The 15,338-nt window shown below is 43.4% G+C and overlaps 1 protein-coding gene across 6 annotated transcripts in view; it reads left to right on the forward strand.

Moving 5' to 3' along the window:
• Nucleotides 1–251: 251 nt before the first annotated feature.
• Nucleotides 252–15,338, forward strand: part of Hivep2 (HIVEP zinc finger 2) — a 185,104-nt gene continuing 170,017 nt past the window's right edge. For 3 of the 6 annotated variants that reach the window (XM_076926901.1, XM_076926907.1, XM_076926906.1), the window contains exon 1: nucleotides 252–655. The gene's annotated coding sequence lies outside the window, so the exon portion shown is untranslated. Of the gene's footprint in view, nucleotides 656–685; nucleotides 1,138–1,439; nucleotides 1,531–15,338 lie in introns of those variants that run through there. The other 3 variants (XM_076926902.1, XM_076926905.1, XM_076926903.1) reach the window with 2 other exon arrangements.

Below are 15,338 nucleotides of genomic sequence, written 5' to 3' on the forward strand. Positions count from 1 at the left end.
CGCGACCGCGACCTCCCCTCCCCGCGCGCCCGCAGAGGGGCCAGTCCGGGTCGCCCGGGCGCACCGCACATCCTTCGCCCCGCTGGCCGGCTCCAGACTGGTTTTTCTGGTTCAGCCTCCCTCCCAGGGACGCGCTGGGGGATCCGATGACGTCGCTGGCTGAGTCTCTCCCTCTTCCTCCCTCCCTCCCCTCGCCTCTCCCCCGCCCGCCCTCGCCGCGCACTCCTCCTAGTAACTTCTGTTCGGGGAGGCGCTGCCAGGAATAACCCGGTGCGTCCACAGCCCGGAGGGGAGGCGGCCGCTGCGGCTCCCGCACGCCGACAAACTGCGGCCCGGGTCCCGCGACTCAAGCCCCAGCCTGGCGGCCCTGGCCCCCGCCCTGGCTCCATCTCCTTACAGTGTCCGAAAATAAATAAATATATAAATAAAGGCAAGAGGAGCCTGGGCTGGCGGTGGGGATCGCCTCCCTCCCTCCTCCCTCCCTCCGCGCCCGCCCTCCCTCTGTCCTTAAGGAAATGCTACCAGACACCCCCCACCAGACACGCTCAGCCTGGGCGAGGAGCGGCCGCGGCAGCAAGAACAAGGGCATCGGGGGGCTTTCCTCCCCTCCTCCTCTCCCTCCTCTTCCTCCTCCTGCGCTGCGGTGACTTTACAGGTGAGCGGCCGCGGCGGCTGCGAGGATCCCCCCCACCGCCCGCCGCGTCGCGCCCTCCTTCGGCCGCTGTCACCCGGACTGCCGGGAGCTGACAGCCGCCCGAGGGGCTCGCGGCCGGGAGGCTGGCGGCCGGCGGGAGGCGGGCTGGAGGTGAGGGGGTGGAGAGCTGGAGAGCCGGGCGCCGCTGTGCGCTGTCTCTCCCCGGTGGAGGAGGGTCTCCGCAAAAAGAGAAAGAAAAAGGAAAAAGAAAAAAAAAAGAGAGAGAGACATCTTCGGTGACTGTAGCACAAGTATTTGCCAAGTTGAGTCTTGGACATTGAAGCTTGCCCGGAGCCCGAGCAACTTGAAAGGTCTCCTGGCTGGGTAGCAGCCTCCCTCCACGCCTCGACTCTTGGGTACTGGGTGCAGCCCTGGGGTGCGTGGAGGGCGCACCGGCCGCCGGCAGAACAGAGCGGCGGGAATCTAGGTCCCTTCTCGGCTTGGTAAGTGGCCTCGGTGCTGTGTTTTTCCTGCCTGCACCAGAGATCGAGCTTGTTTCACTTTACCCTGAAATCGCCTTCGCCCAACTCCATCACTCCCTCCGCGGCGCGCGCCCCCGGCCGCTTTCCTGGTGGCCCTGGGGTAAGGGTCGGAGGGGGGCGGGAATGGGGGAGACCTAGGCAAGGGGGGGTTCGGGCGCGTTGGGAAATGCGGGGAATACCCTGGCCGAGGTTCTATGCAGATGAGGGGAGGCTGCTTTGCGTAATGTCCTGGGGGGAGGGGGCCGCGCGGGAGCGCTGGAGGCAGGAATGTGCCTGGTTACTAATGAGGGACGTGCACCGGCGCGCACCGCCGGGCCACCGCTGCGGCTGCCGCGGCCGGCGGCCCGTTGTCAGGTAGCGGGGGAGGGGGCGCGGCGCGGGGCTGGGGGCGGCGCGGGCGGGCGAGCGGACGGCTAGGGCCGGGCCGCCGGCCTGCGGCCGAGCGAGCGCAGCGGAGGCGCTGGCGCTGGGCATTGCGGTGACTCCTTTCTCCTCTCGAGCGAGGAAGGAAGGAAGGAGAGAAGGAAGGAAGGAAGCGAAGAAGGAGGGGACTGTCTCCATGGAAGGTTCAGGCGGAGGCGCCCTCGCCTTGCGGGTGCACCGGCCGCAGAGCGGCTCCAGCCGCCGCCGGCTGGCCCCCGGCGCGTGGAGACGGGTGGGGGCGGATTGCATGCTTGTTTGTGCTTCTGGTCGGGGGATGGGGAAGAAACATGTGTGTTTGGGCAGTGCACCGCGAGGAGCTGGGTCTGCGCCTTTATGTCTGTTCCCTGAAGTGGGTGGAACGTTGGCCCGTTCCGGGAATGTTCCATGACGTGGTGCAGCCACAGGAAGGGGGTTAACGAGGGGCTCTCTGCCGCGGCGGCTCTGCTGACTGCTATCAAAGCAGATGTGCTGCTGCCGCCGCACCTCTCACCTCCTTTCACCCCCAAACCCCTCCTTTCCATTCTGTGCGTCTGCTGCTGGTGGGGCTAAGACAGGAAAACATAGCTTCTATATGTGCGTGCGTGCGTGTGTGTGTGTGTGTGTGTGCGTTGTGTGTGTGCGTGTGTGTGTGTGTGTCTGTGTGTGGTGGGGGTGATGTGTCTGTCGTATTTGGTGGGGGGACGACTCCAGATCAGCCTTGCCATCCCAGCTGTTATCACAGATCGGTGCGCTTTATACGCATGTGCCTCCCGCGTCCTGTCCCTCTTACATAACATATCCAGTGCAGCAGAGGACGGGAGAAAATGCGACCCCAGCCCTCCAGGCTTAGTCTCGGTGGAGTCTAGAAGGTCGGAGAGGGTCTCTGGATGCTTCAGGGATGCAGCTCCCAGCGGAGAAGGAACCGAGGGGAAGCAGGGTTTCTTGTAGTAGTTCCTCAGTCGCCTACTTGAAAGCATCTAAGTGTAAAGGACTGCAGGAACTAGTCCTCTGAATGCGAAAGCTTTTGACTTGCGTCGCCAAGGGAAAGTGGGCGCTCTCACCTCGGAGACGCAGAGAAGAGAAAGGGTCTGTAATACAGTCTCCAGGAGGAGACCCGCAGTAAAGTGCTTGGGCTGAGGGCAGAGGGGCTAGCACAGAGGCGACTAGAGGAATCTCTTGATAATAGGTTACACTGGAAACCCCAGGACACCTGTAATGGCTTAGAATTCACACAGGAAGCTGTGTGTACAACTGACATTGCAAAACCCTTATACTCTGCACAGTTATTTAGGCCTAAAATGAACATAGAGAGGCTTACTTCCGGTCCTTTCATTATAATAGAAAAATTGAACTGATTTTTTTCCTCCTTCCTTTTCTGCCATTTTAAAAATAACTGAATTTATTTAAAAAGTATATTGGTACTTTCTTCCACTCCCAAAGCAGAATTCAGTAATTTACAGGAGGGCTGTTTTTGTATCTTCTTGTTTGTTGTTGTTTGCCAACTCCGAGCCCTCATCAAGGGCTATTTTTTTTCCCTGTTAAGTACAGTTTCTTTTGCGTGAATAACAAAACCCAGAAATTACTTGAAGTATTAATAAGATTCATACTAATTAAATTTTCAGTGATCTGTCCCCCTAGAAAAAGACCACGGAACTTTATTAGACCCATTTCCTCTAGTGAGGATGATTCTACTTGTCCTTGAGCAAACCGAGTTGTTTTAGATACATTCATATATCGTTACATACATATATGTGTTAGGCTTTGTGAATGCCTGGTTGCTTCTATGTCTTATAGGCATGCCATGATACAATGTTACAAATTACCCAAGAGGATTGTATAACGGGCAAGCTGGGTTTGAGTTTTAGGATGTAGGTCCAAGCAGTTTATTAAAACCGGAATACGGTGCATGTGAATAAGGTGGAAATCATTTTTTATTGCTAAGAGAAAATTCTGGTGGAGCCCTAAGGAGTCGTGGTATCAGATTACAACTGCATATTTATTCCAAGCAGGCAGGGAGTCAGTATCCACAGAATGACAGTGTGCTTCAAGTGCCATAATCTCTTTGACCACTGGGCTTGAAATGGGCAGTATAGTTCTCATGTGCAGAAAAATAAATACTATATTACAGGGCTGACTCTTTTGAAAATTATCTGAGATAGTTTGTTGCTTTGAGAATAGGTGGGACATAACACAAAATTGCTTATTGTCTGTAGTGTGTTTCAGTGATTTTATTTTATTAGATTAATTAATAGCAGCAACTAATATGTATTTAAAGTTGCTTAAAATTAAATTGATGAAAATTGATTTGGAACAGTTAAGGATGATAGTTAATATTAATGATAGTATATATTCAGAACATGTACTATCTATATAGTATAAATATAAGATAATGTTTTAACTGGTTAGATGGGGGATTGGCAAAATAGTATTAACGCAGATAAAACGTTTCTGTAATAGATGCCATAAGAAGAATTTATTTCCGATAACATACCACATAAAGACATGGTCCTGTTTGAGTACATTGAAAGATTACCTAGCAGAATCTTTTGACTGATCAGCTTCTTTTTCATGGGATGTGTTTACAGATGTTCTTGTTACTATGAAACAAAACAGAAGACAACATATATGCAGGTGTGCCTTGGAGAATAATGGTGCATGTGTCAGCTTGAACTATTGGCACTGTGACTCTACTCAGAAATCAGGTTGAGTGCCTTATGCTTATTCCGGTAAAATGATGAATTTTATTTTATACTTTGGCAGTGTGGTTTGTGTGTGTGTGTGCATGTGCGTGCATGCTAAGGATTTCATTTTAGCCACAACAAATAATAAGTTTGCTGTTTGTGTTTCTTTTCAGTTCTTGACTTGATTTCAGTGGTTAGCACAGTTTAGGTTGAAAACTTCAATATAGGAAAAGACTGGTAGAAAATATATGGCATGGTGAAAGCGTAGTCCAGTATTAGATGCGAAGTAACTGAAACCTCTGTCGTGGTGACTGTTATAAGGAGAAGGTGGTTCAGGTCAGCCAGGTACGTGGCTGTGGGTCGAAAGGGTTGCTACTCTCCTGTTGCTGTCACACAGTTTTCAACTTTAGTTCACACCAACACAGGGAGAACTTAGTGTTAGTCCTTTATATCAGTCCTGTGGGCGGAGAAGTGGCTCTCCTGTTTACCTCTACTTGAACATTTCAGCGGTAGACTTCTCATTTACGAAGTCTCATGTGAATTTGCTGTGAGCCCTTGGTTTGACTGAACCTTGGATGTCAGTGTTGTGACTTTCAGAGTGTCATCGGAGAGTGGAGCACAGGAAGTCTGCTAAGTCTGCTTCCTGGAGTTCGGTTTTATCTGGGACCTCAAAGTGCAGGTTAAGTGGGTTTGTTTTAATCACTGCAGGTCTTCAGGAATGCTGGTGCTTATATAAGGGCTTTTCTATAAAACTGTGGGTGGAGATAGGGTATTAAAAACAATAAGGAGGCCTTTATGATAACCCAGTTGTATATGCTTGTAGGAAATGCCCGAGAAATGGTGTTACTTTCTTATTGGATTTTGGTGTCACAACAGAGCAGCGCTCCCTTTGTGTTATTATGATAACACTTAAACAGTTTGAAAATCATTTTTTTGCTAAAGGTCTCAGACGCCTTTTAGGTCATTAGCACTTAATTGTCATGACATAATCCAAAACCTCACAAAGAGGATGTATTTCTTGTCCCCATTCAAATTTGGTTTCTCTGTGATGAGCCAGTATTAAAGTGATATGGGCCTTGGTTGGCTACATGTTTGAACGGAACCAGAACGGATTGATATTTTATCCACTATTGGTCTGGGCCAAAAATGTGTTTCTCTTATCACACAGTTTATAATTCATCATTTGAGGTATCAACTATGACGAGTGATTTACTGTCTAACTTAATCTATAAGTTTAGTTTTCTTGTTAGCTTAAACCACAGTGCGACCACTTTGACACAGAGAGGAAAAGATACAAATGGTGCTTCTGTCCTGAAGGGGGAGTCTGGGCAGGAAGCAGGTGGAGTGTCATCATTTTTAGTTCATAGGATGGTTGACCAAAGGGTCAGGAATAATTAGGACCACATTTTAAAAAAATATTTCTCACCAGTAATTTTAGTTGTCTTTTTAGAATACCACGACAGATGCTCTGTCATCAAGTCGGTCATCTAGTCTTTCGTTGTATACATCTTTTCTATGGGTGGGGCTTACGTTAGCTACTAAGGATATGATAGGTCAAATCCGAGAGTTGATGGACAGACATCAGTCATGCATTGAATGTGTAATACTGCATCTATTCTCAGTGCTGTGGAAGATACATAAAGGAATTTATGTCAGCCTGGTCTGGGAGCAAAGCGTCAAATAAAGACAAGTGGGTTCTAAAGTCTTAAAAGAACAACGTAATTGTCGTGAGGTTGGGATATGTCCATGTGTCCAAGGGCTGAGAGCAACTCAGTGGGGCTGGAGGGCTGATAACAAGGGAGAAGTGATAACAAGATAAGGCCAGACCTTGAAGGTCAGGCTTCTGAGGAGGGCTGACCGCATGAGTGATTATCCAACCAGGCGGAAATGAGGCCCGCTCCTAGCAAATCAGGCCATTTGATGCCCTTGCTATTGGGCAAGCTAAAAGATGGTTGTTGGAAAGTGAATTTCCTTTGGCTGGATGAAGATGTATAACAGGCATCTCTTTTGTAGTGTTTATTTATCAATCAATCTGTTCTGACCCTATGGAAGTTTTTAGTGGCACTAGAAGAGCTGACTTCAGCTTGTACTATTTGTGGTCCTAAGGAATTTGCATTTCAAAAATATTTATTAGGGGGGTCTAGTAAACTGGATTGGCCTGTATTCTTGATTCAATTGATGAATAACTACAAATTCAGAGCTTTTAGAAACAGGGTCTTTGTGTTAAGTAACCAGTTAATCTTTGGATCCATGCATGCACTATATAGTTCTCAACAACTAGTGAAGGGTGAAGCTTACAGTTCTCTAGATAATTTGTCTACATGACTGAGACTGGCAGGATTTAATTCCATATGACTTGTGGGTGGAGTAACATGATGTTGAAGAACAAGAACTGGAAACAAGAACTTCTGAGGATAGCGTTCCTTTCTGCTGTATCATTTTATTAACATAGTGTCCATCTTGTTTATTATTTGAAAATGTAACTGATGGACCAAGTCTGGACTCCGTAGACAGCCTTACTGCAAGACAACAAACAGGACAGTTACCTCCACTGTCAAGGTTTCTTTTTGGCCCCTATCCTTGATTCAATTAATGAATAACTACAAGTAAATCTTACTATACTGTAGAATTAAAACTTCCGAGTCCAGGAAGAATAAAAGTGGAAGCTTCCTGCTTTCTAAACTGGAAAGAATGGAAGGAAGAAAAGGGTATTTGAAACTGGGAGTTTTGAAGGCTGAATTAAATGTACTGGTGTGGTACGGTAGAATGCGAGGGTGGGGGGTGACTGGGAGAGTCGGGCAAGCTTGGAAAGGTTTAGAACCTGGTTTAGAAAGGTTATAAAATTCTTGATGGTAAGAAATTGGTCAAATTGCCATAAAATTCACACACACACACACACACACACACACACACACACACACACACACACAAATAATGGCGTCTGACTATTGAGAATGCCATGTAGCATTCAGCATGGAAACTGTCTCTGATGTGTGACAGTGAGACTTCTTTTGTCTTTGTCTTAATGTTACCTTAACTGGAGATAACTAAACAAAGTGGTCAAAATACTTTATTAAACATTATTGCTTATGCTGGTCTGAGCAGCATTTTAAGGGAAGTATCTCATTATTATTTGAAGCAATGAAGTTTCACCCTAGAAAATAGTCACAGAGATGGCGTGAAAGCCAACCGTCAAATACCAGTGTGTAAAAGTGCTCTTAGTTAAAATCATAGAGTGTTTGTGCTTTGGGGCAGGAATGTTTAAGGAGTGAATAGATGATTCACGGCAAACTTATTAGTACATGGTTTTTAATTGCTAACCAGGTGTATCTAAGTCCATGATAGTGTTGGACAGTGAGTGGAGGGTTTAGATGCAAAACTTCATTTGGCAAAAGAAAGCAGGTCATGGGAGATCTTATGCATTGGGGCAGATTCACTTGATGTGAAAGGCCAGCAGATACCTGGAATTTTGGCAGCTAGGGCTCAGGTAAACTTAGACACACCCTTATTTGTAATAGCTTAAGTATACATGCCCTCACGCAAAATACAAATAACAGCGTTAATTCTTACCTAGGTAGGTAGAGAAAACATTTTGAAATAGAGACACTGTCTAATTCCATATAAGGAAGATTACTGGAAAGGGAATTTAAATTGTAAGTAGCTCTGTATTCCAAAATGGGAGATTCATTTGAAACTATGCTTTATTTCTTTTGGAAGCCAGACAACTAGTTTAGTAGTGTACATATGAAACGCTAATTTGCCTTGTTAATTGGATGAAATTAAATTGAGGTTATTTTATACTTCTTAATTGTCTGAAAATTACATGTGTTGCCATGCCTCTGCAATGGGAGGCAAGAGCCAGGGAAGGTATAGAGCGTAGTGAGCGAAGGCTTGGCTCTGTCTTTGCCGGGAACTTTTTGTGACAACCTGGAAGCCAGACATCCCAGCTCTCTGGCCTTCATTTGGAAAGAGATTGGGACAGATGGCTTCTGGAGCCTCTTCTAGTCTGCATATTCTATCAGTTTAAAATCCCGCTTCATCGTTACAGGGGATGCAATGTCATTTTATTCTGTAATTATGGTGTTACCAGACTGAGAAGAAGAAAAAAAAACACTTAAAAAAAATCGGCACAGGGCCAATTTAGCAAATAAGTTAGGAGAAGGGACTGGAGGTTTATAGAGCTCTTGTCCTGTGACAGGCCCCATAGCAGGCAGGTACTACTGCCCACTTGTGAGTTCACCAGCACCCTGAGACAATTCGATGTTACTACCTCTGTGTTTACAAGTAGAGGAACTGAGTCATTGGTGGAACAGGATTTGAACTCAAGGCTCAGTGCCAATCCATGGAGTGTGATTGTTCACATTAAGAATCTTTCAAAAATAAAAAAAACTAAAAGTCCAACCATTTTGACTGCTGAGTATATGGGTTCCCTCAGCAGCCTGTGGGTGTGCACCAGTGGTCCAGTGAATATCTCATGGATCAGAAGCCTGGATTTGAAATCAGAACAGGGTGAAATCTACTCAGCTGCCCTGAGGTTATGAAAGGAGGCCGTATCTATTGGAGGGTCATCTCGAAACTTTTGTGCTCTGATCTCTGTGAGCTCCTAATGAGTGTAGAATACCAGGCAGCTGTGGTTATTTTTAAGCAAGATTACTCTGAAATAAAAACACAAAAAGAAGTCAAATTGTTGAGACAGTACAATATTCCTGAGATATTTTCGAATGGTCTGTTAAACTCTTGATTGAAATGGTTTAGGATCCAATGTCATAATGTACCAGGGTTTACTGGTTAACAAATGGAACCGCCAATTAAGGTCTTGGATACTTCTCATTCATCTCAGCCTGTGTGCTGTACCAGTGAAGTGAACGGAATTCTCTGCTGTGGGAAGGTTTTGTTCCAAAAATAGCCCTTGGTGCCTGAATTACCCAGCCTGAACTTTTGCCTAAGTCTCAGTAGCTGGGGCAGCAGTGTTCACCCCTGAGGCCTTGGGTCCACTTAAGAGACATCATGGGGCATTGTTGGGACTGCTGACTTTAAAATGCTTTTCTTATTAAATTAGCAAATATTAGTGACCTGGGAAAGGTGGTGGTCTAGACAGGGAGGCATTGCCAGGGAACAGAATAGTAAAAAGAGGGCCCTGGTCCTTAGAGAGTTTGATTTAGGAGTGTTTTCTGGCAAATTCAGTTACTGTGCTAAATTTTTTTCAAGGTGTTCAATAATTCCAGCTTGCATAATGAGTCTCTTAACCCTAATGGGATTTAAATGAACACTGAAAGATTACTAAAATATCCTGAAATATCCCACTCATTTAAACGTTTGTATATGTATACATAACACTCTCTCTCTCTCTCTCTCTCTCTCTCTCTCTCTCTCTCCACACACACACACACACACACACACACAAAATTTACTTTTATAGCACTATTGACTTTTAATTTTTTTGAGGGTTGAGGGTATAGAACAGCACCAAACATAGGGTCCCATCCCAAAAAGAAAAAAAAAACACAAAGGAATTTAAATAATATTTAATACTTCCGTATTGCACGAGAATGAAGCACATTTTTTTTTATTTTCTAATGACACATCACTTTGTATTATAAGTGCATTTGTGAGTGCTCTGACACAAAGATCATATTTGGAATTTGTATTTTAATCTTATTCAAATGAATAAAGTATCTAGTACGTTAGGATGGCTCCTACTTCCACTAAAGCATGACAACCACAGTCTTTTCAGTGGTCACGTGGTGTGGATTTGCCACATCTCCAGAAACATCCATTGAAGATTAGGAAGGAAATTTTATCTCTCTGCAAGATGAGGTATGCGAACAGCCCAGGGAGGGAACTGTAAATGGATCAGTATCTTGACTAGACTCACTCCCAATGGGCACTCTCTCAGTATGCTTCCCCCTAAGTCTGTCTTGCTGTTTTAAGTTTTATTCTGGGTTCTCTAGTTACAAAGACCTCTTGAAGCCCTGGTCTAAATTCCCTTTCTGTTTTTACCCACGTGAACACACTAACCTTTCTATAGCTGAGGAAGGGACTTTATGGTTACTTGTACTGGGTTTTGTCTGTATGAGGAGTGAGTTTTCCCTTGCCCATTTTTCTGCTCAACAGACTCTGTGGAAGACAGTTGTGTGAAGTGGCTCTGGCTCACAGGTTGAGAGTGTAAGTAAGTTTCTTGGTGGGCCAGCTTGGATAAATATGGTGTAAAGAAGAGAGTATATTATTTTTTTCCCCATTTACCCTTGCCCCATGGAGGCCAAGGGAAATAGGGGGTAGAGTTGGAATGAAACTTTGCGTTGTCTCACAAAGCTGGTGGTGAAATTCTCTGTCTTGAGCACTGGCTGGTGTCCCGTGGGACTGTCCTGAAGGCCAGCCCAGCACTTTGTAGGTCATGGGGAGTTCAGCCCAGGGAGCAGTGATCAACCTTGTGTTTCTTTCTTCCCTTGACTCTTACAGCTGGGACAGTCTCCATGCCTTTAAGGAAGGAAGAAAACCACAGGCTTATAAACATTTGGTTTATTTTCGTTGTCATTAGCCATGTGTCAGAGTTTATCCTAGAAGTATAGAACTTTTGGAATCAAAACGAAGATTTCAGATGCTCGCTCTGCTCTTCTGAGGATGTGCTCGTTAAACCTTACAGCGTGGCTGGAAGAGCCACCAAAATGGATGGCTCGAAACCCTGACCCCGGCACTTTATTGTTTGCCTCATTATTGATTTTCAAAATGACTCAGGCCAAGTGACTGTACATCTATCATATTTTGTTGGTTTTTTTTTTCCATCTGTGAAAATGAAGCTTTGTGCCTCTTGGGAACAGAACAGGGCAATACAAGGGAATCGAGCTATTTTTAGAGACAAAGCAACACTAACTTTTGAGAATAATTCAGTTGCAGGAGATAAAAAAAAAAAAAAAACCCCAACATATGTTTCTGACAAGAGTTAGCAGAACCTTCTTGAGGTGACTGATTCTTATTGCTGCAGTTTATTACAGAAAGGTATATTTAGAAAGGTATATTTAGAAAGGTTTATTGTAGAAAGGTAACCATCAGAAGCTCCATAGCGTCTGATAATGTCTCCTCATGGGTTTTAACTTGGTATAGACCATTACCAGGCAAAGCTAATAAAATTCTGAGCTAGTTACAGCTGTATTCAAGCAGTAAATAAATAAATAAAGAGATCCCATGGAATAGAACACATCCAAAGGCAATTGTTTTTGAATGTGTAATCTGTTTACTTGATCAAATGACCTTAGTAATAAGCATGGTGAACTTGTCCCAAATTTAATCAAGTGTAGCCTTTAAAATGGGCCAAGTGACTCAGAATATTCTAAATGACCTTTAAAAAAAAAAAACACACATCTCTCAACAGTATTGAATATAGCAAGTAACTGGACACAAAATGTGGATGTTAGAATTTTCTAATGGACAAACTCCAGATGTGTTAAATCATCAGTTGAGTTTTGGCACTGTTTGGGGGAGAATTTGCTAAGGAAACCTGACAGTGATCATTAACAGCTGGAAAAGTTTTACCCCTTGATGAATAATCTTACAATTATATATCACGACAAAATTGTCCTGACCACCCTCTTTTTATTCTTATGGGTGATACAAGAGGGGACCATAGGTAACAAGGAGAGGATGTTTCAAAACCAGTAATAATTACTTGGATTTTAAACTGGCCAAGACTATATGAGTCCATCTTATTATAGCCATAATAAAATAAACAAACACACACACACACAGTGTCTCCTTGTGTATGACACATGTGATAGCCTTTGAGCCAACTGGTTTGGGTTTAAGTTCCTTATGAGATTTTTACAATATGCCACACCACTGCTTAAAGGAAACAACTGTTCTTATTTGTATTTGACAGGTAAGTGTCCCTGGGAAATTAGACAGCAGATGGGAGAAGGATGAATGAAGAATAACGTCTTTTGGAATATGCACATGGATTGGTGTTTTAGCTTAGTGCATGGTGGTTTGTTTTTTTTTTTTTTTTTCCCTAGCGGGTTAAGAGTTTATGTGTGAGTCAGGTGCACCTTTAGGGGCAGCAGAGAATCTCTTTAGATGTTTTTCTTCTCTCACTGTGATACATTGTGCAGTAAGTGTGGCTGAGATAACTTATTGAGTATATTTAAGTCGCTAAAATGACACTGACTAATGTCTTCAGAATCAGATCTGAGGTATTCAGTTTGATCTATTAACTGATGACCGAGTACTTTGCAATGTAAAGTCTCTTGTAGGAACAGATAAGAGCATTGGAGCCATCGTTGAATCCCTGTCATGGACACGTAATTCAGGACAGTTCACACTGGGCTGCCGGTATTCAGCCTCTCCTTAAACACCATCTTCCTTTCATGAGGAGCATAGTTTTCAGCAGCAATGCAGAATAAATTTGCCCATTGTCTGAAAGACATTGCTATAATTATTTAGGTGATAATGGTCACTTTATTTACTCTCTTTTCTTCCCCCAGCTTGTAGGACATTTTCATTTTTATGATTTTGTCCGGGATTGTTCATGTTTGAAACTGACTCAATGCTGGTGTTTTGCTTCATTTTGTTTTGAAAATCAGATCTCAAAAATAAATTGCTCAATTTCCTTTAATCTTTAGAAGATGGCTCCAACTAGTTCAGAAATGTTTTATAGAAAGAGCCCATGCTTGTTGAGATTTTGTAGATAACTTATCTAGAGCAGAGGTACCTTGTACAGTCATACAGTGAAAGAGGATTTTAGCAAGTATGGCTCTGGTCTACTTAAGATGCATGGGAAAATGAAATGCAGTATAAATATGAACTGGTAGAAAATAAGTGTTTCACTGCTGTCCTCAAACCCTGTGCACCCTAGCATGCGTCAGAAAAGAAAAAAAAAGGAACTATTTTAAAAAGAGACAGGTGAAGTATCAGCAGAGAGGTCGAGGCGATACATTAACAAGGTGCAAAATAACCCTCGGTGGAGAATGCATGTGGGAGAGGTTTCTTGGAAGAAGGATATGCTTGAGTGAGGCCTTGATTTGACAGGCTAAACACCACAGTGCAGGGAAGCCTCAGCAGCGTGCTCAGAAAGGCCTCTGCTTTGACGACAGCATCAGATGCCTACATGCAGGCTGAAGACACCTGAAGACAGTTTTCCCAAGAGCCTGCATTCCAGTACCCAGAACATTAGAAAGGGAGCGCTGTACCGAGCCACAGCTCGAGTTTGATCCTCATAACTTTACAAGCACAGTTGAAAAAAACGTGCAAGCGATAAGTGGGTAAAAGGAAGTTATCTAGAAATTCCTATGCAGGAAATCTGATGGCGTTTATAAATAGCAGGACATGAAAGGCATTGGTTCTGGGTTGGCTCACTGTTAGTATATACTGCCTGACCCAAAAATGGGCTGCTGTCTCAAAATAATGACAAAGTCGTATAGGCAGAGAGAGGTGAATGTGTGAATGGAATATCATTTGTTATCCACTCTGGTGCAATTCAGGCCTGCCCCTTAATACTTCCTACCTCTTAAGCACACCAATGATATGCTTAGTTTAATTTACTATCTCTTTAAGATAAGGCAAACTAATGTTTTCTGCTCATTAAAAATGAGGATACAGAATATTGGAAGTATTTCATGCATGTATATTAATTGTGCAACCTAAATATAGTGCAGTATAATATGTGGCCGTATTTGCATCTTTGCAGCAGCCTTGGAAAATATTATTATTTAAACTCTTCACTACCTGTGGTGTCTCCTGGAAAACTAGTTTGAATTCACCTGTTTACATTGCTTAGTAGTTTATAAAATGGATAACCAGGAAAGTCAATATTTAAGCAGGCATGTATGTCATAGAACAAATGAATCTATGTTAGCTTCATAATAAAATTAGTGATTCTATATTACTAAAGCAAGAGTTCTCATTTCCTGAATAGATACTTTGATTTTGGATTTCTTAATGATTGTGGAGATTGTTATATTTTAGCTTTCTTCACATTTTTAGCTTTTGGAGAAATGTACTTTGCGTGGGGCTAATGTAAACACAATGTAGTGTGTGTGTCATTAATTTTCAGGTTTCATTCGGTGCGTGTGAGGATGCTGAGGTTCAAGCATTATTATAATTTAGATTTTATTATAATTTAAATTGTATTAATGTGTATAGAATAAATTATAATTAAAACTTACTGTTCTGAAATATTCATTGTAGCTGGTGGCCGACAAAGGAGGTGAGCTGTCACATACTGGCATGCTTCCTAACCCTGTTACTAATTGAAAATACATTAACAGCTTTCTAGAGCTGTAAGGTCTGAAGGGATGGTGGTGGCACCTCATCCTGCCATCACTGAGATGGAAAACAAACGGTCCTTGGACCACTTGTAGTCCTGGGGACTAAAGTCATAGGTGCTTTAGTTTGACTTGCTGCCCCTTTCTAAAGAGAAGGTGTGAAATCAGTTGTTCCATAAAGTATCTTTGTATCTCCCATTCAGTTGTTCTTTTTCACATAGTGAAAAAGCACCTTGAACCAGAAGCCATCATAGTTCAGTATTATGGTCTGTGTTCACAATTATATGTTTATTCACAAGTTGATATATTTATTGATGCTATGCTGGTCTTTCTGTCTTCAGTCTGTGCTAAATTTATAGTGGTATTACTTTCATTTAGTCTGTAATTAGGGTTATAAAACAGGAAAATTTTTAACCATCCCAATGTCACCATCAGCAACGTAATATGAACCAGAGAGCACGAGGTTTGAATAAAATCTTCACGGACACTAGACAGTATTTGGGCAGTCACTTGTAGCTTGTGGCATGTTAATTATATACTAGTGACATGATTTGAAAGAGTAAGTAAAAAAAAAAAAAAAAAGCACTAAAAAATGTTTAAGGGCAGACTTACCCAATAAAACAACAGTTGAGATGGGGGCACACGTTGAAACGCCTCTGTGAAGGATCACTCAGGAGACAGACACTGAGGGTTTTCCTGGAATCGGATACATTAGAAACCCCTTTGCAAGGAAGGACACTTTGATACTGTTGTGAAGATCACATATGTTATTTAAATTTTTCTGTGTGTGTCTCTCTGTTTATGCCTGGAGGATGACTCCGTGGTT

Source organism: Arvicanthis niloticus, chromosome 28 (genome assembly GCF_011762505.2).
Source record: "Arvicanthis niloticus isolate mArvNil1 chromosome 28, mArvNil1.pat.X, whole genome shotgun sequence".
Classification (NCBI taxonomy): Eukaryota; Metazoa; Chordata; class Mammalia; order Rodentia; family Muridae; genus Arvicanthis; species Arvicanthis niloticus.